This window comes from Nomascus leucogenys, chromosome 20 (genome assembly GCF_006542625.1).
Source record: "Nomascus leucogenys isolate Asia chromosome 20, Asia_NLE_v1, whole genome shotgun sequence".
NCBI lineage: Eukaryota > Metazoa > Chordata > Mammalia > Primates > Hylobatidae > Nomascus > Nomascus leucogenys.
In genome coordinates, this window is record NC_044400.1 from 45820639 (window position 1) to 45848066 (window position 27428).

Genomic DNA, 27428 nt, shown 5'->3' on the forward strand with positions numbered 1-27428 from the left:
AGATGAGGAGAGGGATCTGAGAGGAAACTGTGCCACAGGTGGCGGGGAGAGCAGGTTAGACCAGGTGGGGCCTTACGGCTCTGAGAGGAGGTGCTTTCGGAGGTCAGTGGCTTAAGGGAAATCCTGGGCTGTCAGGAAAGGCCACCTCAGCCCCTGGCCTGTCAGCAATGGCTCAGTGACCTTGGGCGGTTGTTGGATCTTTCTGCATCTCTGAATCTCAAGAATAATAATACCTGTCTAAACCATGCACTGGGTTGTGTGATATGTCACATAAAATAGTAGAAGGAGAAATAGAACGATGAGGGCCAGGCACGGTGGCTCATGCCTGTAATCCCAGCACTTTGGGAGGCCAAGGCAGGCAGATCAACTGAAGTCAGGAGTTCGAGACCAGCCAGGCCAACATGGTGAAACCGTGTCTCTACTAAAAATACAAAAATTAGCCAGACATGGTGTCAGGTGCCTGTAATCCCAGCTACTTGGGAGGCTGGGGCAGGAGAATCGCTTGAACTTGGGAGCAGAGGTTGCAGTGAGCCGAGATTGTGCCACTGCACTCCAGCCCGGGTGACAGAGCAAGAATCCGTCTCAGAAAAAAAAAAGAAAAAGAAAAGAAAAGGAGAATCATCACCCTCCCGCAACACCCATTATGTTCCTCTCAGGGAAGCAAGGCAAGAAAGGAGAGAGGAAGAGAGAGAAAAAAAGAGAAAAAGGGAGGCCGGGATGAGGTGTTATGAGGCGGGTCAGCTCACTGTGGTAGAGGGCAAGATGAGAAATGTTGTGAATGCAAAAGGAGCTGACAGGCAGGGCTAGGGGGCGGGGAGGCCCTGTCGCCACGCCCCGGGCAGGCAGATAAAACGGTCATTTATGGTACCCACCCTAACAGATTAGTCAGTCAGACCCAGGAGAAGTGAGATCAGTTGCCCTTTAGTCCCAGGACTAACCGGAAGCTTCTGCAACAGGAGGACATTGAAAATAAGATAGAACCCATCCACATAAGGTAGGAGACCAAAAAATGACAACAACCCTTCTGACATTTTAAAACTGTCAAGAACTGCGCTGTGCCATTTTCTAGGCTCCTGGAGCTGGAGAGCTGTCAGTTCTTGGAAATAACTTCTGTGGTTCTAGACATTTGTACTTTATACATGAGGAGACGGGCTCAGGGAGGTTAAGTTACTCCCTCAAGGTCACACGGCTGGAGTGTAGAAAACACATGATCTCAATTCTAGGTTCAGTTTTGTTTTGCTTTGTTTTGTTTCCACCCCAGCAGACATTTTAAAGGTAGGAAATGCAAAATTCTGAGCACTCTCTCAGGGATTAGAGGAGTGGGTGGGGACAGAGAATGGGTTATCTTATTTGCCTATCCTGTCTGTGGGTGTGATTCTGCAACCAAAGCCAATTCTGGCTTCTTCTCTTGGTCTCCTCTTAGCGAGTGGGCTTGACTGTAGCTAAGTAATTCTGCTTTTTCATGTCTTAGACTGTCCCACTCAGTCCTCCAGCAGCCGACGAGTGTGTGCTGCTCGCATGGGCCCAAGACTCTAGCAATCTCCATAGGTAGTTTCTGTAAAACCAGGCAGACAGATCATCCCTGGGCACCCTCTCTTTATCTCATTAACCCTGGTGGTACCAGGAGGCACCTGACATTCTAATAATTTGGTGCCAGCAAGTTTCTGTTATCCTCCAGTTGTAATTGTTAACTTGAATGGAATGCAAAACTTCTGGTTTGGAGCAGAGTTGGGTCTTAACTGTGAATAACTTGAAGGATATGGAAAATGGGAAGTACCTTTGGTTATTGTGGAGAATGGTTTATGAGCACTTTTTTGAGTTGCATTTTTTCTGATAAATAGGAATATGTGGTCAATGTGGAGATGCTACTGCATCTACATATTCGCCGGTGAACTCCACCCTTTATTAACTCTTGCCTTTGACAGTTTTTCAGCTCAGCAAGCCAAGACTTGTTTGAGGATTAGAACAATGAACTTATCGTAATGCCACCTTTAAAAAAATTGCTCTAACGCTTCCAGCGTCAAGGTTTCTTTCTATGAGCCTTTCCTGCAACTCCATCCCCACCGCCTGAAAGTTTGACATTGTTTTCCCCTTTAAGAGGAAGTGTGGAAATAGAGCCTGCTTGTTCATTTTCATTATTGTACATTACATGATATCTTTTCGACCATTATATTGTGTTCCCTCAGTGGTGTTTGCTCTGAGGGTGGGACACAAGCCTGTTTAGTGTCTCGTAAAACATTTACCAAAAGCACTGAGCCATGGTTTTGAAGGGCATTCCGTTGCCAGAGTGTGGGAGGAGAGAGCAAGCAGGGAAAGACAGCGCCAGGTGCTTATTAGCAGGTACGTGCTTCCTACTTTAGTATATTCATATTAAAAATTTCAAATTGCATACGATTTGGGTTCCCTTCTCCAGAAGGGGCAGGGATGGTGAGGGGAAGATGGGGGCAAAAGGGATTTCTTTGCAAACTCTATTTTTCGTGGCTCGGAGTCCCTGGATAATTGTAATCTTTAGCTTCCATCAAATGCTGTTTTTGGTTTTGCTAGAGGGACGTGTGTGTAATGGAGAGTAAGTGGAAAACCTACCTGTGCTTGAGATTTTACAGTGGGCTGAATCAGAATCCTTTAGCAAAGCATTTGCTTTAGCAAAGAGCTCAGAACCAGGTGCTGTGTTTCTAGGAGGCAATGTGTAACCTTGCGATTTGCACTTCTGTGAGCTCGGGAATTCATTCCGTTTAAAGGTTTTGCTAAATGGTGGTTCTGGTTTCATGAAAATACTTTTAAACTTTCTCCCCCCACCCCACCCCCAATTCTGTTAAATTTAGACAAGATAACAGCAAATTAAAGGTCAGGTTAGGCTGGGTGCGGTGGCTCACGCCTGTAACCTCAGCACTTTGGAAGGCCGAGGTGTGTGGATCACTTGAGGTCAGGAGTTCGAGACCAGCCTGGCCAACAAGGTGAAACCCCGTCTCTACCAAAAATACAAAAATTAGCTGGGCATGGTGGTATGCACCTGTAGTCCCAGCTACTCAGGAGGCTGAGGCAGGAGAATCACTTGAACCCCGGAGGCGGAGGTTGCAGTGAGCCAAGATTGTGCCACTGCATTCCAGCCTGGGTGACAAGAGCGAAACTCCATCTCCAAAAAAGAAAAAAAAAAAAGTTTAAAACGGCCTCTTATCCTCAAAACTTATCCTCAAATCCTCAAATCTTATCCTCAAATCTGTCTGTTTTTGAAACAGACCAGCTTGAGACCGACTTTTTCTATACTGGTCATGGTTTAGGAGAAACTAATGAATAAATACTTCTTGGGAATACTAAGTCTTTATAATCTAGCTTTTTTGGGCAGGTAGAAAATATAATAAAGCTACAGCCTTAATCAAATGTTTATGTATGATCAATTGTAATAATGATATGCCACACACAGATAGCAGTAACTGTGTTATTAATAGTTAAAACTCAAACAGTTATAGGAAAATCTAGGGAAAAAAATAGTTCCAACAGATTTCTATAATTGCCAGTTCTTGGGGAAAGTGTTGCAGTATAAAATAGGCAATACAACAAGGGTGTGGGATCTTTGGCCTGTACAAGGACAGTACTAAGTTGAAGAGCTCACCAGTTATGAAAGAACATGATTTGGGTATATATTTGCCCAATGACGCTTGCAGTAAGAAGCCAAGGGTTTTTTCTTCTGAGAAGTGGCCAGTCATTTAAAAACGGCTGGAAGAAATGATTGTTTCAAAATTGGAAGACATTTCCTCCATAGGACAAACTTCCCTGTGGCTTTGTATATTCAGGCAAATAGGAAGAAATCTAACAATTGTAGAGGTTAAAGACCTTGAGTTCCCTGGAAGCATGGCAGGTTTAATATCTTTTTATATGCATATCGGAAAATTGAGTTTAGCAGAAAGTCATTTCACTACTCTGACGACTGCAAGTTTATGTAACTTTTGACAAGTGGATTAATGTTTTCTTATGTCTCTTTTAAGATTTTGATACTTACTGTATCTAATTGCCTGTTACATAGGTGCACTTAGATTGCTTGAGTCTATCAAGTAGGGAAAGAGAGCCATACCATTTGAATCCAAAATAGAAACCCTGACCAGTGAAAGAATTCATGCATTAATACCACACTTTCTTTTTTTTCTTTTCTTTCCTTTTTTTTCTTTTCTTTTTTCTTTTTTTTTTTTTTTTGAGATGGAGTCTCACTCTGTCGCCCAAGCTGGAGTGCAGTGGTGCAATCTCTGCTCACTGCAACCTCTGCCTCTGGGGTTCAAGTGATTCTCCCACCTCAGCCTCCCGAGTAGCTGGGATTACTGGCACCCACCATCATCTCCAATTATTTCGTATTTCTGTAGAGACAGGGTTTCACCATTTTGGCCAAGCTGGTCGTGAACTCATGACCTCAGGTGATCCACCCACCTCGGCCTCCCAAAGTGCTGGGATTACAGGCGTAAGCCACTGCACCCGGCCTTTTTTTTCTTTTCTTTTTTTTTTTTTTGAGATGGAGTTTCGTTCTGTCCCCCAGGCTGGAAAGCAGTGGCACAATCTCGGCTCACTGCAACCTCCACCTCCCAGGTTCAAGAGATTCTCCTGCCTCAGCCTCCCAAGTAGCTGGGATTACAGGTGTCCACCATCATGCCTGGCTAATTTTTTGTATTTTTAGTAGAGAAGGGGTTTCACTATGTTGACCAGACTGGTCTTGAACTCCTGACCTCAGGTGATCCACCTTCCTTGGCCTCCCAAAGTGTTGGGATTACAGGCGTGAGCCACCGCACCTGTCAATACCACACTTTCTAAGGTAGATTGAGCCTGTGTTGAGTCTGAAATTTTATCAAAGGAACAGAAAGACTCTGGGGAAAAACCTAAAAACAAACCATTTCTAGACACTAGTCATTCCTTGTTTCCCTTTATTTCATTAGGAAAATCCATATTTGGTACAATCTTTTTTTTTAGTTTTTCTTTTTTCTTTTCCTTTCTTTTTTTTTTTTTTTTTTTTTTGAGACAGAGGCTTACTGTGTACCCCAGGCTGGAGTGTAGTGGTGCGATCTCGGCTCACCGCAACTTCTGCCTCGAAGGTTCAGGCGATTCTCCTGCCTCAGCCTCCCAAGTAGCTGGGGCTATAGGTGCCCACCACCACGCCCAGCTAATTTTTGTATTTTTAGTAGAGACGCAGTTTCACCATCTCCTGACCTCAAGTGATCTGCCCACCTCGGCCTTCCAAAGTGCTGAGATTACAGGCGTGAGCCCCTGCGCCCAGCCCGATTTAGTATTTCCATGACGAATTGTAAGAAACTAAGATCAACAAAGGCTACACTGGCTCCTCCTGTTAGGGGTTCTTATGATTTCATGATAGTTTATTGACAGATCTAGTCATGCATCACATTAAATCCTGAATAACTTGGCCCATGTTTCTGGCATTTTAAACTCTGCTGCTATTAAATGTGATATGATAATAATGCTTCTATGTCAGCTTGGCTGTATTAGGCATATAATTGAGTAACGTCTCTACAAGGTTCTTGTTTGTTATCTGCTCCTTCCGTCCTTTAGACTACAAGTTCTTCTTGATTTGTAAAATGTCATGAGGCTGAAATTTCTGGGGACAATAATAGGACCCAAATGAAAAGGCATTTCGCAACATGTCATAATGCCTAAGAGGCAGGCCCGCTGTCTTTTCTGAACAGAGCTGTATGGCTTTGTGACAACCTTTCAAGGTGATTCTGGTGGCTGTGCCAGAAAAGTCACACGCGTAGGAGCTCGGAGTCAGAAGTACACGGGCAACCTGGAGGAACCTTCGTAGACACTTGGCCCATATGTGGCTGGTTTTGCTTTTTGCAGGATGAAGTAAAAACTGAATGTGTATAGGTTAGCCCGGTGATAATGAAAAACCCTTCCGTTGTCTAGCAACTCAAGATCTTAAGTAAGGCAATAAAACAGCCCCCACAGCAGCCAAAATTAATGCCATAAATTCTATCAGGACCTCACTCAGTGCCTGTTGACTCTTTGTATTTTTTAGTAGAGACAGGGTTTCACCATGTTGGCCAGTCTGGTCTCAAACCCCTGACCTCAAATGATCCACCCGTCTCAGCCTCCCAAAGTGTTGGGATTACAGGCGTGAGCCATCGCGCCCGTCCCCCTGTCGACTCTCAGTTTAGACATATTTCAATAACATTTCTGGTTTCTCAGTGCATAATAAATCACGACTCTTTCTTTTTCTCCTTTCTACTTGGCTAATAAAAATTCAAGCAAGCATGCACACATGGACTCATTCATTCAGTCAGTACTTACTAATGGCTGACTCTGGGATAGGGTCTCATCTCACAGTTTTTGAATGTCACCTCTTCAAGGCGACCTTCCCAAGTCCCCTAAAGGAGGTCCTCTAATTTTGCCCTGAAAATACACATTGTATTTGTTTTATGCTTGCCTCTTTTGCTAAAATATTAAGTTCCCTTAGGTCATGGATTGCGAGTGTCTAACTTGCTACTATATCTCCAGCACTTAGCATATCCCATGCGTTCAAAAATATGTACCAGATATATGAATAAATGAATGAAAGGAAACAAATGAGTACTGGGATGATTACAGGCAGGCATACAACAGTGAGAAATAGGGCATATAACAAAGGGGTAAAACTGCTGCCATCCAATCCAGAAGCAATGGCCCCCGAAGCTATTGTCCCATCTCAGCTGAGCTCTACCATGTAAGTTTCTTTAATCTTTTTTTTTTTTTTTTTTTTGAGATGGAGTTTCACTCTTGTTGCCCAGGCTGGAGTGCAATGGCGCTATCTTGGCTAATTGCAGCCTCCATCTCCCAGGTTCAAGCAATTCTCCTTCCTCAGCCTCCCAAGTAGCTGGGATTACAGGCGTGCACCATCATGCCTGGCTAATTTTGTATTTTTAGTAGAGACAGGGTTTTACCATGTTGGTCAAGCTGGTCTTGAACTCTTGACCTCAAGTGATCCACCCCCCTCAGCCTCCCAAAGTGCTGGGATTACGGGCGTGAACCACTGCACCTGGCCAGTTTCTTTACTTTTTAAAAATTTTATAGAGACAGGGTCTCACTGTGTTGCCCAGACTGGTCTCAAATTCCTGGGCTCAAGTAATTCTCCCACCTAGACCGCCCAAACTGTTGGGATTACAGGCGTGAGCCACTACAAGTCACCAATCATGTAAATTTCTATGGATAACCTTGGTTCACCAAGAAGAATGTGCTTTGTAGCCTCTGTTTAAAATGATAGTGAGGGTACAAATCATTCTAGAACTATTTTTACCCAAGAAAGTAATAGTGTGTTTGCTTAAATGGGTAAATTCAGTTATTTGGAAAATATTCTATACAAGTGATGTCTACAATTCTGAAGCACCAATGAATGAATTTATCATTCACAGAAAATATTAAATCAAATAACTACTTTGAAAAAATATTATTATTATTATTATTAATTTATTTTTTTGAGATGGAGGGTCTCTCTGTTGCCCAGGCTGGAGAGCAATGGCACGATCTCGGCTCACTACAACCTCAGCCTCCCAGATTCAAGCAATTCTCCTGCCTCAGCCTCCCAAGTAGCTGGGACTACAGGCACGCACCACCATGCCTGGCTAATTTTTGTATTTTTAGTAGAGACGGGGTTTCACCATGTTGGCCAGGCTGGTCTCGAACTCCTGACCTTAGGTGATCCGTCCACCTTGGCCTCCCAAAGTGCTGGGATTACAGTCGTGAGCCACTGCGCCTGGCCGAAAACATATTATTTTAAATATTCATTGAAGTGTATGACATAAAGGCAGTAAACTGCATGACTGTTAAGTATACAGCTTGATGAATCTTTACATATATATGTACCTGTGGAACCATCACCCAGATTAAGGCACAGAATATTTTCAGCATCTCAGTATCCTGGTGCCTCTCCTCCTATTATCCCCTCAACCCAAGGTAACCACCATTCTGACTTGTATCACCATGGATTACCTTTGGCTATTCTTACTTCATTAAGATGGAATCAGACAGTATGTACTCTTTCGTATCTGGCCTTTCACTCAACCTTTATCGGTGATGCTCATCCACATAGTTTCATGTAGTTATAATTTATCCTGTGGTTGCTGCATAGTATTCCTTTGTAAGAACAGACCACAATACAGAGCATTTTCAGGAATTAAAAACACGACTCTATGAGCTGAAAATCATTCCTTATCTGTGCCAGCTCTTTAAAGTTAAGTGATATCTTAAGGTGGGATGGAAATATTATGACCTGAAAGGGTGGAAGGAAAGAAGTCTGTTTCTGGGAGTGTATTTGCCAAGTGCTCTATGTTGGCTGTTTAACTGCAGTAATTACCCTAGAAGGTGACTGCTGCTGTTTTGTACATGAGGAAACTAAGCATCAGAAAAGTTTTATGACTTGGCCGGGCGCGGTGGCTCACACTTGTAATCCCAGCACTTTGGGAGGCCGAGGTGGGTGGATCACGAGGTCAGGAGATCCAGACCACGGTGAAACCCCGTCTCTATTAAAAATACAAAAAAATTAGCCGGGCGTGGTGGCGGACGCCTGTAGTCCCAGCTACTCGGAGAGGCTGAGGCAGGAGAATGGCGTGAACCTGGGAGGTGGAGCTTGCAGTGAGCCGAGATTGCGCCACTGCACTCCAGCCTGGGCGACAGAGCGAGACTCCATCTCAAAAAAAAAAAAAAAAAAAAAGAAAAAGAAAAGTTTTATGACTTTACAGTGAGGCTGAACAAAACATGAAAATTGTTAGTTACACCAGAGGGCAGTCCCGTCCTGGCAAAGACAATGCCAGAACACTGTTGAGGCTCCGCCACCTCTGATTCCTGAGGCTCAGCTTTTACATACTGCAGACTTTTCTTTTCTTTTTGAGATGGGGTTTCACTCTTGTTGCCCAGGCTGGGGTGCAGTGGGGTGATCTCGGCTCACTGCAACCTCCGCCTCCTGGGTTGAAGATATTCTCCTGCCTCAGCCTCCCAAGTAGCTGGGATTACAGGTGTGCACCACCACGCCTGGCTAATTTGCAGACTTTTTCTATCTTCTGCTGGAGAGCTGGCCAGCCACCTGACTTTTTTACTTAGGACATTTTGTCTCTTTTTCCCTTCAAATTTGTTTTGTTTTCAAAATAAGACTTGCTCTGGACTTTTTTTTTTTGAGATGGAGTCTCACTCTGTCGCCCAGGCTGGAGTGAAGTGGCGCGATCTCGAGTCACTGCAACCTCCACCTCCCAGGTTCAAGCAATTCCTTGCGTCAGCCTCCCAAGTAGCTGGGATTACAGGTGCACGCCACCACGCCCGGCTGATTTTTGTATTTTTAGTAGAGACAGGGTTTCACCATTTTGGCCAGGCTGATCTTGAATTCCTGACTTGACGATCCATCCGCCTCGGCCTGCCAAAGTGTTGGGATTACAGGCGTGAGCCACTGAGCCCAGCTGTAGCTCTGGAATTTTAAATTTTTGCTTATGAATACTTGTTATTTTCAGACACAAATGGTATTAATATATTCAAAGACTTTCCTTTAGCAATTTTTGAATTTCTTTTTTTTTAAGATCAGGTTTTAGTGTGTATAAATAAGGAAATATTTAATCATCACAAGACAGTTAGGTGAATTTCAAGTGGGAATTACTGAGAAGTTTCCTGGGAGTCAATAATCATGTGTTTTAAAGTGGAGTTTATGGAAGTGCTTAAGGCCAGGTGTGGTGGCTTATGCCTGTAATCCCAGCACTTTGGGAGGCCGAGACTGGCAGATCACCTGAGGTTAGGAGTTCGAGACCAGCCTGGCCAACATGGGGAAACCGTGTCTCTACTAAAAATACAAAAATTTGCCGAATGTGGTGGCGCATGCCTTTGATCCCAGCTACTCGGGAGGCTGAGTCAGGAGAATCGGTTGAACCCGGGAGGTGGAGGTTGCAGTGAGCCAAGATCGCACCACTGCACTCCAGCCTGGGCGACAGAGCAGAATCTGTGTTTTTGGTAGAGATGGGGTTTCGCCATGTTGGCCAGGCTGGTCTCGAACTTTTGACCTCAAGTGATTCGCCTGCCACAGCCTCCCAAAGTGCTGGGATTATAGGCATGAGCCACCACGTCTGACCAAGATTTTTTTGAAGGAAAATTGGAAGGAGGCATTCAAGCCACTGCTTGTTTGGCTCCATCTGAATCATTCTCTTCCTCCAATAAAGAGCCAAGTATTTAGGTAGCATAAGAAGTAGAATCAACTGGTTTCTAGCACCCAAAGTAGGTACAAATGTCCCTGGCACCCAGGATGGTCTCAGAGACACTGAGTCAGCCGGAAGGTAACTTGGAAGCCAGTTGAGTACAAAAGCCATTGCCACAAGTTTGACCTCATGCTGGTCTTGTCCTGTGTAACAGAATGAAAGAGCCAGTCAACAGCGGAGCCCTCTGCCCTTCCCAGTGCAGTGGCTTTCTCTGTATAGAGCTTTTACCTTTTCCACAAAGATTCCAACCATGGGTGGTTATTGTTGGGATTAATTGAGATAGTATGCAGTATATTCAAGTATCTGGCACATCATGGGTGTCCAGTAGATCTCAGTTTGCTTTCCCTTTGAACAGGATTCCTTGGAGGGAAGTTTGCATACATGAACGGAACCGGACTCTTAATAGTGAATTCAAGACATTGAACATTGTCCCAGGTGGCATTTTTTTCCCTTGAGAATTGTGGAACATTTAAATTAGCCATTGTTTAAGTAAGCACCGTCGCTGTCAATCACAAATGCAAACCTGGACTTGGAGTAGAAAAAAAACAAAGACTTTTATTCTGCTTTTCCAATAAAATGGCTTCTTACTATAAAGCCATAATAAATACTTACTCTTTCATTTTTTAATAAGAGTATTAGAGCAATTTGTCTGTACCATCACTGCTGTTGTTTGATAGTAGATAGGTCAGAGAAAGATCGTGTAATGAAGGTTACAGCTCACTGCCCACCCAACCCCCAATGAAGATTGACTTGTCATGTGATAAGGGCTTTATTTGCTGCATAAAATGACAAGTAAGTTTTTTTTTTTTTTTTTTTTGAGACAGAGTCTCGCTCTGTCGCCCAGGCTGCGGTGGTGTGGTCTCAGCTCACTGCAACGTCCGCTTCCTGGGTTCAAGTGATTCTCCTGTCTCAGCCTCCTGAGTAGCTGGGGACTACAGGTGCACACCACCATAACCAGCTATTTTTTTTTTTTTTTGTATTTTTAGTAGAGATGGGGTTTCACTATGTTGGCTAGGCTAGTCTCGAACTCCTGACCTTGTGATCTACCCGCCTCGGCCTCCCAAAGCGCTGGGATTACAGGCATGAGCCACCACGTCCAGCCAAAATATATATATTCTTAAATTCTAGGAAATAACGTTGATTTGGATATAGAAAAATTAAATACCAGGGAATGCTGGCTTATAAATTTTAGTCCAGCATCTTTTTTTTTGTACATTTTTTTTTTTTTTTTAGATGAAGTCTTACCCTGTGGCCCAGGCTGGAGTGCAATGGCACAATCTCACCTCACTGGGTTCAAGTGATTCCCCAGCCTCAGCCTCCCAAGTAGCTGGGAACACAGGCACATACCACCATGCCTGGCTAATTTGTGTGTTTTTAGTAGAGACGGGGTTTCACCATGTTGGCCAGGCTGGTCTTGAACTCCTGGCCTCAAGTGATCACCCGCCCATCTCAGCCTCCCAAAGTGCTGAGATTACAGGCGTGAGCCACCGTGCCCAGCCTTTTTTTTTTTTTTTCTTTTTAGACAGAAGATTTTGCTTTGTCACCCAGTCTGGAGTGCAGTGGTGCAATTACAGCCACTGTGGCCTCAAACTCCTGGCCTCAAGCAATTCTCTTACCTCAGCCTCCTGAGCAGCTGGGACTACAGGCATGTGCCACCGTGCCTAACTGATAGCCCAGCATCTTTTAAAGATAAAAGTCTTTATCTTTGCATAAAGGAAAATTAAGGAATCTTGTACTTATTCTGAAAAACAAAATACAAACAACAATTTTTTGTCTTCAGAGGTTGGCAGTCCTTGGTCCTCCCCAAGTACTTCTTTGGTAAAGAATCTGCCATTGGCAGATAACTCACAAATGACTTATATCTAGGCCCTACAAAAACCATGACCAAAATAAGGAACGTGAATAGAATGTGGACAAATTAAATGATGATAATTTTTGGTGGGTGGGACTTTCAGCACAAATAAGTAATCCAATATTCTTTTAATTTAATTTCTATTAACAAGGCCTTATCATAGAAGCTGAGGTGGGGAGGGAAGTAGAAATAAACAGTCTAATTCACAAAAGAAAAATACTGGTTTACAACCTCACAAATAACCTGCAAATTAAAACAACAATGAGGGTCGGGCGCAGTGGCTGAAGCCTGCAATCCCAGCACTTTGGAAGGCCGAGGCGGGTGGATCACTTGAGGTCAGGAGTTTGAGATTAGCCTGGCCAGCATGGTGAGACCCCATCTCTACTAAAAATACAAAAAGATTAGTCAGGTGTGGTGGCGGGCGCCTGTAATCCCAGCTACTGGGGAGGCTGAGGCAGGAGAATTGCTTGAACCTGGGAGGTGGAGGTTTCAGTGAGCTGAGATCACACCACTGCACTCTAGACTGGGTGACACAGCAAGACTCCATCTCATAAAAAAGAAAAAAAAAAAAAAGAAGGAGACGACAGAGAGATACCATTTCCCTTCCATGAAAGACCCCAGCTTACTCATACGTGCCTGGTGACCACACAAATAGGTGTGCCTTGTTCAGAAAACAGCATGTCAATGTATGTCAAGAACCTTAAAAATGCTTAACTCAGTATCCCCACTAATACTGTTCCAAAGAAAGAATGCAAAATAGAAAACCATCCCTGAAGAATCTGAGCACTCTAATTCCCACCCATAATGAGAGGGTATACCATTTCATTAAAATTTTTTTTCCCTTTTTTTCCAAGATGGGGTCTCACTATGTTGCCCAGGCTGGCCTTGAACTCCTGAATTCAAGAGATCCTCCCACCTCCGCCTCCCAAAGTGCTGGGATTACAGGTGTGAGCCAGCATGCCCAGGCTAATTTCATTTTTAATTTTGCTTATTTCCATGTCCTCTTTTGCGTCCCTATTGTCTTTAATATGAAATCTCTGGCCATATCTCTGTGTGTGTGTATGTATATATGTATGTGTGTGTGTATATGTCTGTGTGTGCGTGTAATATATTTAGATATATTCTTCTCTCCCCCCTCTTTAGGCTCTCCCATGCTTTCCATGAGTTTCTTATATAATGAGAAGCAGCATATAATACATACTATTTCTAAAAATAACTGAAATAATTAAAAGCCTTCTGCTGACAAATCTACAAGACAATGACAGTAAACCCTGTCCAAGGTGAGGGGCAGCAGTGAGGGGTAACCACAGTCACTCTGTCTGCTTCCCTTCACCTTCACCTTTTTGACCTTCCAATGGACACCGCTAGTAGCACTTCTCAAACTTGAATCCTCTGAATCTTTTCAGAACGTCCAGGACTGGCATTGCTGGTACTCACTCCTCCTCTTCCACTCTTGTCCTCCCTTAGAGGCAAACCTGCAAATCACCTTTCATGAATAATCCCCTCATCTATGATGTGAAGTACACCTTCTCTTCCCAATGCCCACCACCTACTAATGGCCATCAGCACCTCCAAAAGCATCTACCCAGCCTCCTTCCACCTTGAGGCCACCTTGTCAGGAGAGTCCTTTGCCTAATGCAGACTCATCATACTCCTGTGACAGTTTTTCTTTCTTCTCAGTTTTAGGTTCTGATTTCATGTCTTTGTAGTGCTTGTTTCAAAGACAGGAAGTGAAAGAGGAGGGAAGATAGAAATGTCAGACTGTAGTCACTGGTTCTGAGTCTGTGATGTAACACTGTCCTCTGTCTGTCCAGGCTTAACAAATTCAACTATTTTCTTTTTCCATTCTTTTTTTTTTTGTACAGACAGGGTTGTACAATGTTATACTATGTTGAAGAGGATGGTCTTGAACTCCTAGCCTCAAGCAATCATCCTGCCTTGGCCTCCCAAAGTGCTGGGATTGTAGGCATGAGCCACCACGCCCAGCCCTCTTTTTTTTCGGACAGGGTTTTGCTCTCTCAACCCAGGCTGGAGTACAGCAATGCAATTACTGCTCACTGCAGCCTCAACCTCCTGGGCTCAAGTGATCTTCCTGCCTCAACCTCCTGAATAGCTGGAGCTACAGGTGCATGTCACCACGCCCGGCTGACTTTTAAATTTTTTTGTAAAGATGGTGTTTCCCCATGTTGCCCAGGCTAGTCTTGAACTCCTGGGCTTAAGCAATCTTCCTGCTTCAGCCTCCCAAAATGCTGGGATTACAGGCCTGAGCCACTGTGCCCAGCAAATTCAACTGTTCTCAAGTTCTGTGTTGTTGAAGTCTTACTGATTCACGAGCACTCATTGGCCTCTCTTCCTCACCTCCTCTCACCCCTCCCTACCAGAGAGATGGGAAAAACACTGTCTTAGCTGGGGAAACATTTCTCAACAGCATTCAGGGAGTTCAGTCCACTTCCTCCTTCATGCTTGACTTCCCTTCAATTCAGACCAGGCTGTATTCATCAAGTGACATTCTGGACTCCATTTTTTGAACAGAATAACAAGGACACATCAAACAAATTTGCTGTGGGAAATGTGTCAGCATGAAAACAATATAACAGGTGATTTGTCCAATGTGACGTACCCACCCTTCTCATCCAAGAAGCGAGGCAGTCCAACCTGCTTTAGACATATGTCAGAAACAGTTAGAAAATGCTCAAGCTTGGCTTCTGTAAATTCATTCTGTTGAGCTGACTGGCCTGTATGGAGGTTCTAGACCATGTTAGTGTTCAAGTCTACATGGATGGAAACCTTCAAGCAGGCCAAGCAGGAGATGGGTGGAAGAAGATGTGTGCATTAGAGGGCCTCGCTGTGGGGCTTGTGGTGGTGTTGAGTGGGTAATTAATGTCAGCATCAGAAAGGGAATTCTGCCTCTGGAGAAGAAGAACTAAAAGATTGAAAATAGGTCACTTGAGGTTCTGAGCTTTATTTCATTCTCATCTGAGCATCTGTTGACTCTTGAGAAAAGTTGATCACATATTTCTAATAGTTTATTAAAGCGTGCTGGAAGCTTCTGCTCACGATTGCAATGGAAAAGGCATGAGTTAGATTAGCTTCTCCACCAGAGTGGGTGCAGCATTTCTAAGACTTACTGATCTAACTCTGCCCCGAATCTCTTATTCTTCTGTCCAGGAGCTGCCCTGTGAACGCAGACCTGTGTTGTCCAATGTGGTAGCCCATAGCTGCATGCAGTGCAGTTATTTAAATCTGTTTAAAATTAAATGAAATAATTCCTCATTTGCACTACACACATGCCAAGGACTTCGTGGCACGTGCGTATCAATGGCTGTTGTATTAGACAGTGCAGACGCAGAGTGTTTCCATCATTACAGAAAGCTCTGTTGGATGGCACTGGCCTAGATACTTGTTTTCAGCATCTGACTATGTGAAGTATGGGCCATATATCTCTCCACCCTCTGAGGTTAGAACTGTGAGCAGTAGAACCTAAATGGGTTTTGCATACCAATCCTCTTTCTGCTTTCCACATCTTCTTTGTCATCCAACTTTTTTTTATCATCCAAATTTTATTACAACCTTTGTCTTCACGTTTCTCCATAAGGTATGATGCTAAATTGCAAGGATCAAGTTGAAGTTTAGATTATGCTTAAATTAAAACCGCGACTGTTTTCCTATGTTTTATTTCACTCGTCACGATAAATGAAGCCATCAGCTGCTCTTCTATGCAGCATTTGGACTCTGAGTTAAAACTTCAGTCACCTGGGATCGCTTGTTTTATATTGCTGTTATTTTTTTAACATTGAGGAACTTAATGAAGAACATAATCATTGCCAGTGGCCAGTTTAAATATTGACTTGCAGATATTTTTTCAAAACTTAGAACTTGAAATTCAGAAACAAGTGAAACCTGAGTAAGAGACGTGATAGAAAACCAAAGAATGTCACGACCGTGGTCAGTAGTTTCTGTGATAGATTTGTTACTGAAAAAATTGTGGTTAAAGGAACATCTGGTAAGTCAATCAGGTTTTAAATGTATTGTGAAAGCATAAGAAAAGTTGCTAAATCATTTTTTTAAATGACTTAAACTACCCTCTAATTCATTTGGTAAAATTCAGAAGTTTATGTACTATGTTGTTATCCCTGTAAGGCTATACCTACGACCAATTCATTAAATACAAAATTAAGGCAAGTTGTTTAGGGTCAAGTAGATGAAGCTTTTATTGGTTTTATATGTATATATTTGGAGATAGGGTCTTGCTTTATCACCCAGGCACAATCATGGCTCACTGCAGCCTCGACCTCCTGGGCTCAGGTGATTCTCCTGCCTCAGCCTCCTGAATAGCTGGGACTGTAGGCACATACCACCACACCCAGCTAATGTTTGTATTTTTTGTAGAGATGGGGTTTCACCTTGTTGCCCAGGCTGGTCTCAAACTCCTGGATTCAAGCATTTTGCCCATCTCGGCCTCCCGAAGTGCTGATTACAGGCATGAGCCACTGAGTCCAGCCCCTTTTTTTTTTTTTGTGGGGGGGGATGAAGTCCAGCCCTTGTCGCCCAGGCTGGAGTGCAGTGGCGCGATCTCGGCTCACTGCAAGCTCCGCCTCCCGGGTTCACGCCATTCTCCTGCCTCAGCCTCTCCGAGTAGCTGGCACTACAGGCGCCCCCACCACGCCCGGCTAATTTTTTGTATTTTTAGTAGAGACGGGGTTTCACTGTGGTCTCGATCTCCTGACCTCGGGATCCACCCGCCTCGGCCTCCCAAAGTGCTGGGATTACAAGCATGAGCCACCACGCCCGGCTAATAAAACAAAATTCTAATAACAAATTGAAATTAGATTTACCTTAATTTTACAAAAGAAAATCTACATCCTAACCTACTTTTAATGAAATAGGGGTGCTATTACATCAATCACAGAATGTTATTTCGAAACCTTAAGAGAAGTTTGACTAGCCCTCTGAGTTTTGCAGTCTTCATATAAGTATGTACTAATTGGTTTTGTTTTTTTTTTTTTTTTTAGACAGAGTCTCACTCTGTCGCCCAGGCTGGAGTGCAGTGGCGCGATCTGGGCCCACTGCAAGCTCCGCCTCCTGGGTTCACGCCATTCTCCTGCCTCAGCCTCTCCGAGTAGCTGGGACTACAGGCGCCCGCCACCATGCCCGGCTAATTTTTTGTGTTTTTTAGTAGAGATGGGGTTTCACCGTGGTCTCGATCTCCTGACCTCGTGATCCGCCCGCCTCGGCCTCCCAAAGTGCTGGGATTACAGGCGTGAGCCACCGCGCCCGGCCGGTTTTGTTTTTTAAAACTTGCAAACACATTTAAGTTTAGAGGGAATAAAATACAAATTCCAATATACTCATCACACAGATTTCTTAGCTATTAAGGTTTTGCTGCATTGTGCCATCTATCACTCCCCTTTCCATTCAGCTGAGTCTTCTTTTATTTATTTATTTATTTTTGAGACGGAGTTTCGCTCTTGTTGCCCAGGCTGGAGTGCAATGGTGCGATCTTGGCTCACCACAACCTCTGCGTCCCAGGTTCAAGCCATTCCCCTGCCACAGCCTCCCAAGTAGCTGGGATTACAGTCATGTGCCACCATGCCCAGCTAATTTTGTATTTTTAGTAGAGACAGGGTTTCTCCGTGTTGGTCAGGCTGTAACACCTCCAGTTTATAAAGGCACCAAATCATAGTCACATTTATACATTGTGTAGAAGTGAAAACTTGTATTTTCAGGCACTATGTATAAATGCCTTATACCTTCTTGCAATCAAAAGCTAGTACATCAATTGTCATACTTAACAATTTTTTTTTTTTTTTTTTTTGAGATGGAGTCTCTCTCTGTTGCCCAGGCTGGAGTACAATGGCACAATATTGGCTCACTGCAACCTCCACCTTCTGGGTTCAAGCGATTCTCGTGCCTTAGCCTCCCAAGTAGTTGGGACTACAGGCAGGCACCACCATGCCAGGCTAATGTTTGTCTTTTTAGTAGAGACGGGTTTCCCTGTGTTGGCCAGGCTGGTCTCAACCTCCTGACCTCAGGTGATCCCCCCGCAGGGATTACAGGCGTGAGCCACCGTGCCTGGCCAAGGCCAGTACTTAACAATTTTTAATAGAATGCTGTACTATAATTTGCTTTTCAAGAATTCCTAAGAGGAATTCCTAAATTTACCAGTAATATAAGCATCTTCAGGAAAGGGAATTTAAAGAAGCATCAATTTTAGGTAACCAGTATTCTGGGGTGTGCATTACTGGAAGGCTCACCTCTGGTTATATGGCCCAAACCAATTGTATATTCATCAAGCTAAGCAGAACCAGCTTGTTCAGTGAAGTACGATCATTTTAAAAATGGACATGAGAATTTTGAAGTTGGTCTGCTAACAGTGCTCAACATTTGTCTCTGCTTTCTGGAATTAGATGTATATATAAAACAAGCACTCACATTTTATTTGCAAAATAAAGGAGGCTTACTTTGGTTTTGTTTTTGTTTTTGAGATAGAGTCTTGCTCTGTCGTCCAGACTGGAGGGCAGTGGTGTGATCATGGCCCACTGAAACCTTGACCTGCCAGGCTCCCAGGCTCAAGTGATCCTCCTGCCTCAGCCTTCCAAGTAGCTGGAACCATAGACATGTGCCACCACACCTGACTAATTTTTTTTTTTTTAATTTTCTGTAGAGACAGGGTCTCCCTATGTTGCTCAGGCTGGTCTTGAACTCCTGGGTTCAAGCTATCCTTCTGCCTCAGCCTCCTAAAGTACTGGCACTGCAAGCAAGAGCCACTGTGCCTGGCCAGGGAGGCTTACTTTGAATTTCTAAGTATTTCTCTGGTTTTTGCTAGTTTTTATTTTTATTTATTTATTTAAAATTTTTAAAAAAAATTATTTTATTTGAAACGGTCTCACCTTGTTGCTCAGGCTGCAGTGCAGCCTTGACTTCCTGGACTCAAGCCATCCTCCATCCTCAGCCTCCCGAGTAGCTGGAACTACAGACCACACACTACCACACTCAACTAATTTTTAATTTTTTGAAGAGAAAGGGGTCCCACTATGTTGCCCAGGCTGGTCTTGAACTTCTGGGCTCAAGCAATCCTCCACCTTGGCCTCTCAAAGTGCTGGGATTACAGGCGTGAGCCACCATGCCCAGCCCTTTGCTTGTTTTTAAATAGTCATATATTTGTACACATGGCAGGGTATTAGAAGGATATGAACTGAAAGTATTTTGGATTTTGTCAAAAGCGGAAAAAAGTAAAGCCAGAAGTAAAGACACACCGAAGTGAGGGACCATCTTGATAGTGGGGAGGGGTCGAACTTGGGAGTTAAGGCCAGCTGGGATTCAGATCTTGCTGTGCCATTTAATTGCTGTACCTTCTCTTGGGCTAATTCTTTAACAGCTCCATTTTTCCATTTCTTTCTTTTTTTTTTTTTTCGAGATGGAGTTTTGCTCTTGTTGCCCAGGCTGGAGTGCAATGGCGTGATCTTGGCTCACCGCAACCTCTGCCTCCCAGGTTCAAGTGATTCTCCTGCCTCAGCCTCCTGAGTAGCTGGGATTATAGGGCATGTGCCACCACGCCCGGCTAATTTTTGTATTTTTAGTAGAGATGGGGTTTCAGTTGGTCAGGCTGGTCTCAAACTCCTGACCTCAGGTCATCCGCCCACCTTGGCCTCCCAAAGTGCTGGGATTACAGACGTGAGCCACTGTGCCTGGACATTTTTCTGTTTCTTATGCTAAATGCAGGAATGGTACTACTTTCCAGTCCAGGGTGGCTGTAAAGATTAGCGATTATGTATGTTAATGTGCTTAGTACAGCCTGACACACTGTAAACTTCGAACAGTGATCGCTGTAGTTATCTGCTGGTAGAGAGGAAACAGAGTAGCCTAGGTAGCCATTTTGGTTGGTAGCTATTTTGGTTATAGCCAAAATTGGCCGAACAATTGGAATGGTTGGATAAAGAGTTTATATGAATGTCTGCATAGACATGTGATTTTTTTTTCCAGCCTTGGCTACACATTAGACTCACCTGGATGGGGTGGTGTTAGAGGGTGCTTTTAAAAACTATTGCGGCCCTGCAAAGATTCTAGGTTTTTCTCTCTTTGTGTGTGTGTGTATGTTTAAGTTCTCCAGCCAAGATACAGAATAGTTGAGACCAAGTGACAGTTTGGAAGCTGTCACTCCTGCTGGTAGCCTTGCCTTGATTTGCGAGTGAGCCACTGCTTAACCCACACAACACAGGTGCTGATTTGGTTCAATCCTAGTCAAAAAGTCTTATGGATTTTCCAGTTTCCTGTACAAGTTGCCTCCTTGTGGGTTTTGTTCTTTCCTCGTGTCTGCTTTCGCTGCCTTTTTTCTCAGAGGAAAGCAGCAGAAGGCAGATGAAATAAAAGGGAATAGAAAGATGGGAATGATCAGTTGTTTCTTAGTCCTTTGACCCATCTCAGTTAACCCTGTCAGGACATTAGGCACAGAGAAGAGATCGACAGGCAAGAGAGCTTTTCAGGGCAGCATGTGAGCGGCAATCAGCTATAATCAGTAAAAAAGGTTCTCTCCATGAACCTGAGGATATTCTGTTAGCTTTTACTACAGAGGAAAGGGGGAGAGAGAGCACACAATGTGACCACTTTTCAGAAGTTATAAATAAGGAGCCTCCAGGAGGAGCCCTCTTTGATTACAATGTGCTTTGTCAATTTTCAGACTGAATGCTAGCACGCCTCTTCAAAGAAATGTTAGATTAGCACCACTTTTCTGTTATCCCAAAAACTCTGTAGAAATTATTAAATGTCCTGTTCAGTACAGGGAACGAGTCATAAACTAAACTTTTTTTTTTTCTTTTTTGAGATGAAATTTCACTCTTGTCACCCAGGCTGGAGTGCAGTGGTGTGATCTTGGCTCGCTGCAACCTCCGCCTCCTGGGTTCAAGTGATTCTCCTGCCTCAGCCTCCCAAGTAGCTGGGACCACAGGCACCTGCCACCACACCTGGCTAATTTTTGTATTTTTAATAGAGACAGGGTTTCACCATGTTGACCAGGCTGTTCTCCAACTCCTGGCCTCAAGTGATCCACCTGCCTCAGGCTCCCAAGGGGATTACAGATGTGAGCCACCATGCCTGGCCGAGTAAAGTTTTAGGGAACAAATTGAGGAGGGAAAATGGCAACTTTTCATGAGACCTGGAAAAATAGATAGGAAGAGTAGATCAGATGAGATTTCTATGGGACCTTGGTCATCCCATCCCCATAGTAATATATACCAAGGAAGAGCCAGGGTGAGGCCCTTTGTTAATTCAGACCTTTTGGCTGCAAGTAATAGAAACCTAATCCAAAATAGTTTAAGGGCTGGGCATGGTGGGGCGTGCCTGTAGTCCCAGCTGCTCAGGAGGCTGAGGCCGGAGGATCCCTTGAGCTGGGGAATTCAAGACTAGCCTAGGCAACATAGTGAGACTCCCATCTCTAAAAATAAAGAAAATTTAAAAATAGCTTAAGGAATCAATCGACAAACGAATGCATCAGATTATATTTATACATCTATATTTACCTAACTGGAAATTCCAAAGCATGCAGCATGACATGCTTTGGTCATCAGGACTGTTTTTCTCTATATGTTTTCTGTGTTGATTTTATTTTCTACCATTCCTGAGGAAAACCTATAGCAGTCTTATCTGCAGGATGAGAAATTCCCCCAAAGGACTCTGATTCACCCTTATGGTACCACACCTGGACCTGTCCCTGGCTTCTGGGGCTTGGAGGAGGTCTGTCATTGGGAGACTTGGGAAGGTGAGTGTACAGGAGAAAGCACCTATGGGCTACACCTGAGAGCCCTCTCCTCGATGCGGTGCTTTGTTGATCTCTGGTTTAGGAATCTCTACATCCTACCCCACAGACTCAGTTGCCCCCAAAGCTGAATGACACCTTGTTCCTTGCCCTCCCACAGATTACTGACTCTCCGGATTATCTCTGTGCAGCTCAGCCACTCGGTAAGTGGTAGATTTAGCAAGATATTGCTCTGAGGACACTAAATATTTGACTTGTCTCTACTGACAAACTTTATGATTTCTTGTTTTCACCAAGGGGAAGCCATTTCTAAATATCTAGTTCTAGAAATTAGCATAGAAGTGCAGGAAAGGTCTGATCAGAAGGGACTCGTGTTAACATTATCTCACTGCTTTATTTCAAGAGCAAGAAAACGTCTGAAGCAATGACTGGGGAGGTGGGGGATAAATGCAACATGCCGTTCTGCCGTGTATTATAATTATTGAGAACGTGTTTTGTCTTTCCGAGTCATCTGTAAACTTGTTGTAAGTTCAATTTTGTGTCTCTGTTACCTGGTATCACATTAAAGGGGGTCAATAAATATGTGTCTATTGAAGGAAGAATCAAGGATTTCTGACCATTGTTCTTTGGCAAAGTTAGAATTATCAGTTGAAATTCACAATATTAACCCTAAGACATCAACATTAGTTTGTTATACAATAAATTTATTATAATTAATATCCTTTCTTTTTGAGACAGGGTCTCACTCTGTTGCCCAGGCTGGAGTGCAGTGGTGCGATCTTGGCTCACTGCAACCTCTGCCTCCTGGGTTCAAACAACTCTCGTGCCTCAACCTCCGGAGTAGCTGGGATTACAGGCATGCATCACCATGCCTGTCTAATTTTTTTTTTTTTTTGAGACAGGGTCTCACTCAGTCACCCAGGCTGGAGTGCAACCTCCACCTCCCAGGTTCAAGCAGTTCTCCTGCCTCAGCCTCCCAAGTAGCTGGGATTACATGTGCCCACCACCACGCCTGGCTAATTTTTGTATGTTTAGTAGAGATGGGGTTTCACCATGTTGGCCAGGCTGGTCTTGAACTCCTGACCTCAGGTGATCTGCCTGCCTTGGCCTCCCAAAGTGCTGTGATTACAGGTGTGAGCCACCACGCCGGGCCAAAACATATAAATTTTATTTTCTGCATTCCTAGGGCTCTTTGTGAAGAAAGAACTTCACATTCTTTGAGCACTTACCGTGTGCCAAGTGTTCTGTGGACACATTGTCTTACTGAAGTCATACATCCACCCCAGAATGCCTTCTTCCTCCTTCTCAACCATGAAGAGAATTAATCCCTCCCACCTCCTTAATACCACCTGTCATGGCCTTTATCCCACTGCATTGGAATTTGTTTGCATTTCTATATCTCCTACTACACTATGAGTTTTTCTTTTTTTTTTTTTTTTTTTGTTTGTTTGTTTGTTTGAAACGGAGTCTCGCTCTGTCGCCCAGGCTGGAGTGCAGTGGCGCAATCTCAGCTCACTGCAAGCTCCGCCTCCCGGGTTCACGCCATTCTCCTGCCTCAGCCTCTCCGAGTAGCTGGGACTACAGGCGCCCGCCACCACGCCCGGCTAATTTTTTTGTATTTTTAGTAGAGACGGGGTTTCACCGTGGTCTCGATCTCCTGACCTCGTGATCCACCCGCCTCGGCCTCCCAAAGTGCTGGGATTACAAGCGTGAGCCACCGCGCCCGGCTACACTATGAGTTTTTCAATGACAGTCTATGTGCCATTCGGGTTGTAACCTCGGCACCCAGCTCATAGGGGGAATCCTATAAATATTTCTTAAAACTGGGTATTGTGTGATCTCCATTTGACAAAGTTGACATCGTAGACTTGCCTGGGGTTCCTAAGTGGAAAGTGACAGGGCTAGTTTCTGAGCTTCTCCATGCCATACTCCAAAGCCTGTTTTCTTTCTGTCTCCTTTGCTTAATGTTTGCTTTGTTTAGCTTGGTTGCTTGGGAATATTGGAAAGCAACATTGAGATAATGAGGGTGATGGAGGAGGGGAAGCGGAAGGGGAAGATGCAGGGGAGTTGCTGCCTGCTGAGGCTGGGAAGGGAGGCTAATTATGCATTGCTCAGTTAAGCAATGCTCCAGCCCCCTGATTCCCATCCTTATCACACTGCACACTCATGTGCATGCGCGTACACACACACACACACACACACACACACCATCAGGGACAGGTTGCGGTGGGAGTGCTGAGTGAACAGGGACCAGGAAAGCATTTTCTTGGAAAGCTATTTACTGTGAGAACAAAGAGCTGGGACACAAAGCCAGGCAGCCATTGGGACATAAAAATTGTGTCATAAGGAAACTTCTCTGTAAGATAATTCTGCATGGTGAGGTTTTTAGTGATAAGGTTCTAGTATGAAGTGAAATTAGGGGAGGACATGGAACATGGACATCATGGCATCCACAGCTGCATGCCTGAGCTTTATACCTTGGAAACAATGATCGCAACAGGAGAGGTGTCACAGGAGCCTTTGAAATGTGCCCTTCTGAAGTGGAGGGTAATAAGTGGCAGCGTCTGCCATACTTCTCCCATTCTCGCAAAGTGTGACTTCATAATTTTTTTGTTTTCTTTACTTTTTTTTTTTGGACACAGGGTCTCGCTCTGTCACCCAGGCTGGAGTGCAGTGGCACAATCACTGCAGCCTCAACCTCCGGGGCTTAAGTGATTCTCCCACCTCAGCCTCCGAAGTAGCTGGGACTATAGCGCATGCCCCCAGGCCTGTCAATGTTTTTGTATTTTTCATAGAGATGAGGTTTTGCCATGTTGCCCAGGCTGAAGATTTATACCCATGTTTTCTTCCAAGAGTTTTACAGTTTTAGCTCTTATGAGGTGGTTGATCTATAATGATTTAATTTTTGTATGTGATATGAATTAGGGGTCCAACTTTATTCTTTTGCATTGTGGATATCCAGTTATTAAAGCATAATTTCTTCAAAAGACTATTCCCATCAAATAGTCCTGGCACCCTTGTCCAGACTCGATTGACCACAGATATATGTTTTGGGTTTTTTCCCCAAACTCTCATTTCGAATCCATTGTCCTATGGCCATCCTCATGCCAGTACCACGCTGCCCACCCTCCCCGCACCTTATGGTTTTCCCCTAAGATTTCCACGTCCTATACATTGTCTTGTTTATTGTAGCTTTGTAGTAAATTTTGCAACCTGGAAGAGTGAGTCCTTGAGCTTTGTTCTTCTTTTTCAAGTTTGTTTTGGCTATTCTGGGCCCCTTGAATTTCTATAGGAATTTTAGGATCCATTTATCAATTTTTTCCCAGAAACTAGCTGAAATTTTGATGGGAATATTGTGTTGACTCTGTAGATCAGATCCAGAAGTATTGTCATTTTAGCAGTGTTAAGTCTTCTATTCATGAACAAGCAGTGTCTTTCCATTTATTTAGATTTTTTTTTCTTTTTTTTTTTTTTTTTGAGACAGAGTCTCACTTGTCAGGCTGGAGTGCAGTGGCGTGATCTCTCCTCACTGCAACCTCTGCCTCCCGGGTTCAAGTGATTCTTGTGTCTCGGCCAGGCGCCACCACGCCCGGCTAATTTTTGTATTTTTAATAGATGGCCTAGATCTTTGATTTCTTTGAACAATGTTTTGTAGTTTTAACACTTGTATTATTTTTGATGCTATTGTAGATGAAATTGCTTTGTTAATTTTATATTTTAGTTTGTTCATTGCTAGTAGATAGAAATTTATAATTGATTTTTCTACATTGCTTTTATGTCCTGCAACCTTGTTGAACTTGATTATTAGTTCTAATAATTTTTTAATGGATTCCTTAGGTTTTTTGCCTGTGATTGACTATGTCATCTATGAACAGAGTTTTATTTCTTCCTTTCCCATCTGGATCCCCTTTCTTTCTTTCTTTTTTTCTTTTTTCCTAATTTTCCTGGCTAGAAACAAGTACAGTGTTGCATATAGAAGTTGTGAGAGTGCACATCCTTGTCGCTGTTCTTCATGGGGAGAGCATTCAGTCTTTTTCACATTAAGTGTATTAGTCACGGGTTTTTTGTAGATGTTATTTATCGGATTGAAGAAGTTCCCTTCTGCTTTAATATGTTGTGTTTTAGTTATGAATGGTTGGTGCATTGTATCAAATGCTTTTCTGGCAGCTATTCAGATTATTGCGTATAGTTTTTGTCTTTTGTTGATATGGTGTATTGCATTGATTGATTTTTATCTGTTAAGCTATCTTGCATTTCTGGGATAAATCAGACTTGGTCATGTTGCTGAATTCAGTTTATTAGTATTTAGTCATGTATTTTTAAAAAGTCCATATGCACAAGACATATTGATTTGTCATTTTCTTGTATCTTTGTCTGTATTTTGTATGCATATAATACTGGCCTCAGTGGGAAGTGTTCTAGTCCCTTCTATTTTTTGGAAGAATTTGTGAAGGATTGGTGGTAATTAGACTTTAAAACATTTGATAGAATCCTCCAGAGGAGCCATCTGTTCTTGGGCTTTTCTTTGTGGAAAATTTTTATGTTACAAATTCAGCGTATTTACTTATAAGTCTATTCAGATATTCTATTTCTTCTTGAGTCTATTTTGGCCCTTTGCATCTTTCTAGGAATTTCTCCTCTACGTGTAGGTTATCTAATTTGCTGGCATATAATTGTTCATAGTATTTCTTTGCTATCCTTTTTATTTCTAGAAGGTCAGTAGTGATGTCACTTCTCTTATCCCTGAGTTTAGTAAGTTGAGTCTTTTCATTTCTTTGTCATTCTAGCTAGTGGTTTGTCAATGTTGTTGCTCTTTTCAAAGGACCAACTTTTGGTTTTATCAACTTTTATTTTGTTTTTTAGTCCGTATTTGCTTTATTCCCACCTAAATCATTATTATTTCCTTCCTTAATCTGTTTCAGATTTATTTTGCTCTTCTTTTTTCTGGCTTCTTAAACGGAAAGCTTAGATTGCTTACTGTATTTTAACTGTTATCTCCATTCCCCCAAGCTCCATTTTACAGGACAATTTGTGAGTATGAATGACCAATGCTGAAACAGTCAGGGCATGCAAACTTTCTCCTCTGGGGACAGAGTTACAGGGCAACTGAATACATCGGGGGGCATACAGAGTAAAGTTGACACACAGCTCTTTCATTATGGTGCAGCCCATATAGCATTGTGATTCTGGGGCCAAAACTTGGGCTCTGGCGTTTGGGAACCTGGATATGAATTCTGCATCTGCCGCCTAATAGTTGTGAGACTTTGAACACTTATTTAGTCTTTGTAAGCCTCAGTCTCCACATCTGCAAAATAGCAGAAAGATAATTAGTACCTCATAGGATTGTTGTGAGGATTAAATGAAATAGCATATGTGAAGCACCCAGAACTGGTGGTAACAACTGTTCAATAAAGATTAACCATTCTAATCTGGTTGTTGTTGTTAGGTCAGATGGGCCTTTGCTGAGTCAACTCCATGTAAAGTAGCTACAGAGCTTGTTGTTGTGTTTTCATTAGTTTGTACCTCTTTGCCAACCATCTATGAATTCACCTGTATCTACTGCCAGGGTGGACCTCACCTGCATTTGCTACCAGGTGCTGAGATACACTTCTCACTGCGGTTGCAAAGC

The 27428-nt window shown here is 43.4% G+C and overlaps 1 protein-coding gene across 2 annotated transcripts in view; it reads left to right on the forward strand.

The window, feature by feature from the left end:
• The window catches only part of RBM47 (RNA binding motif protein 47), a 205730-nt gene that overhangs the window by 110715 nt on the left and 67587 nt on the right, over positions 1-27428 (forward strand). Inside the window, exon 1 of one of the 2 annotated variants that reach the window (XM_003258612.4) lies at positions 911-994. The exons of the other annotated variant lie outside the window; for it this stretch is intronic. The gene's annotated coding sequence lies outside the window, so the exon portion shown is untranslated. Of the gene's footprint in view, positions 1-910; positions 995-27428 lie in introns of those variants that run through there. 2 annotated transcript variants of the gene reach the window in all.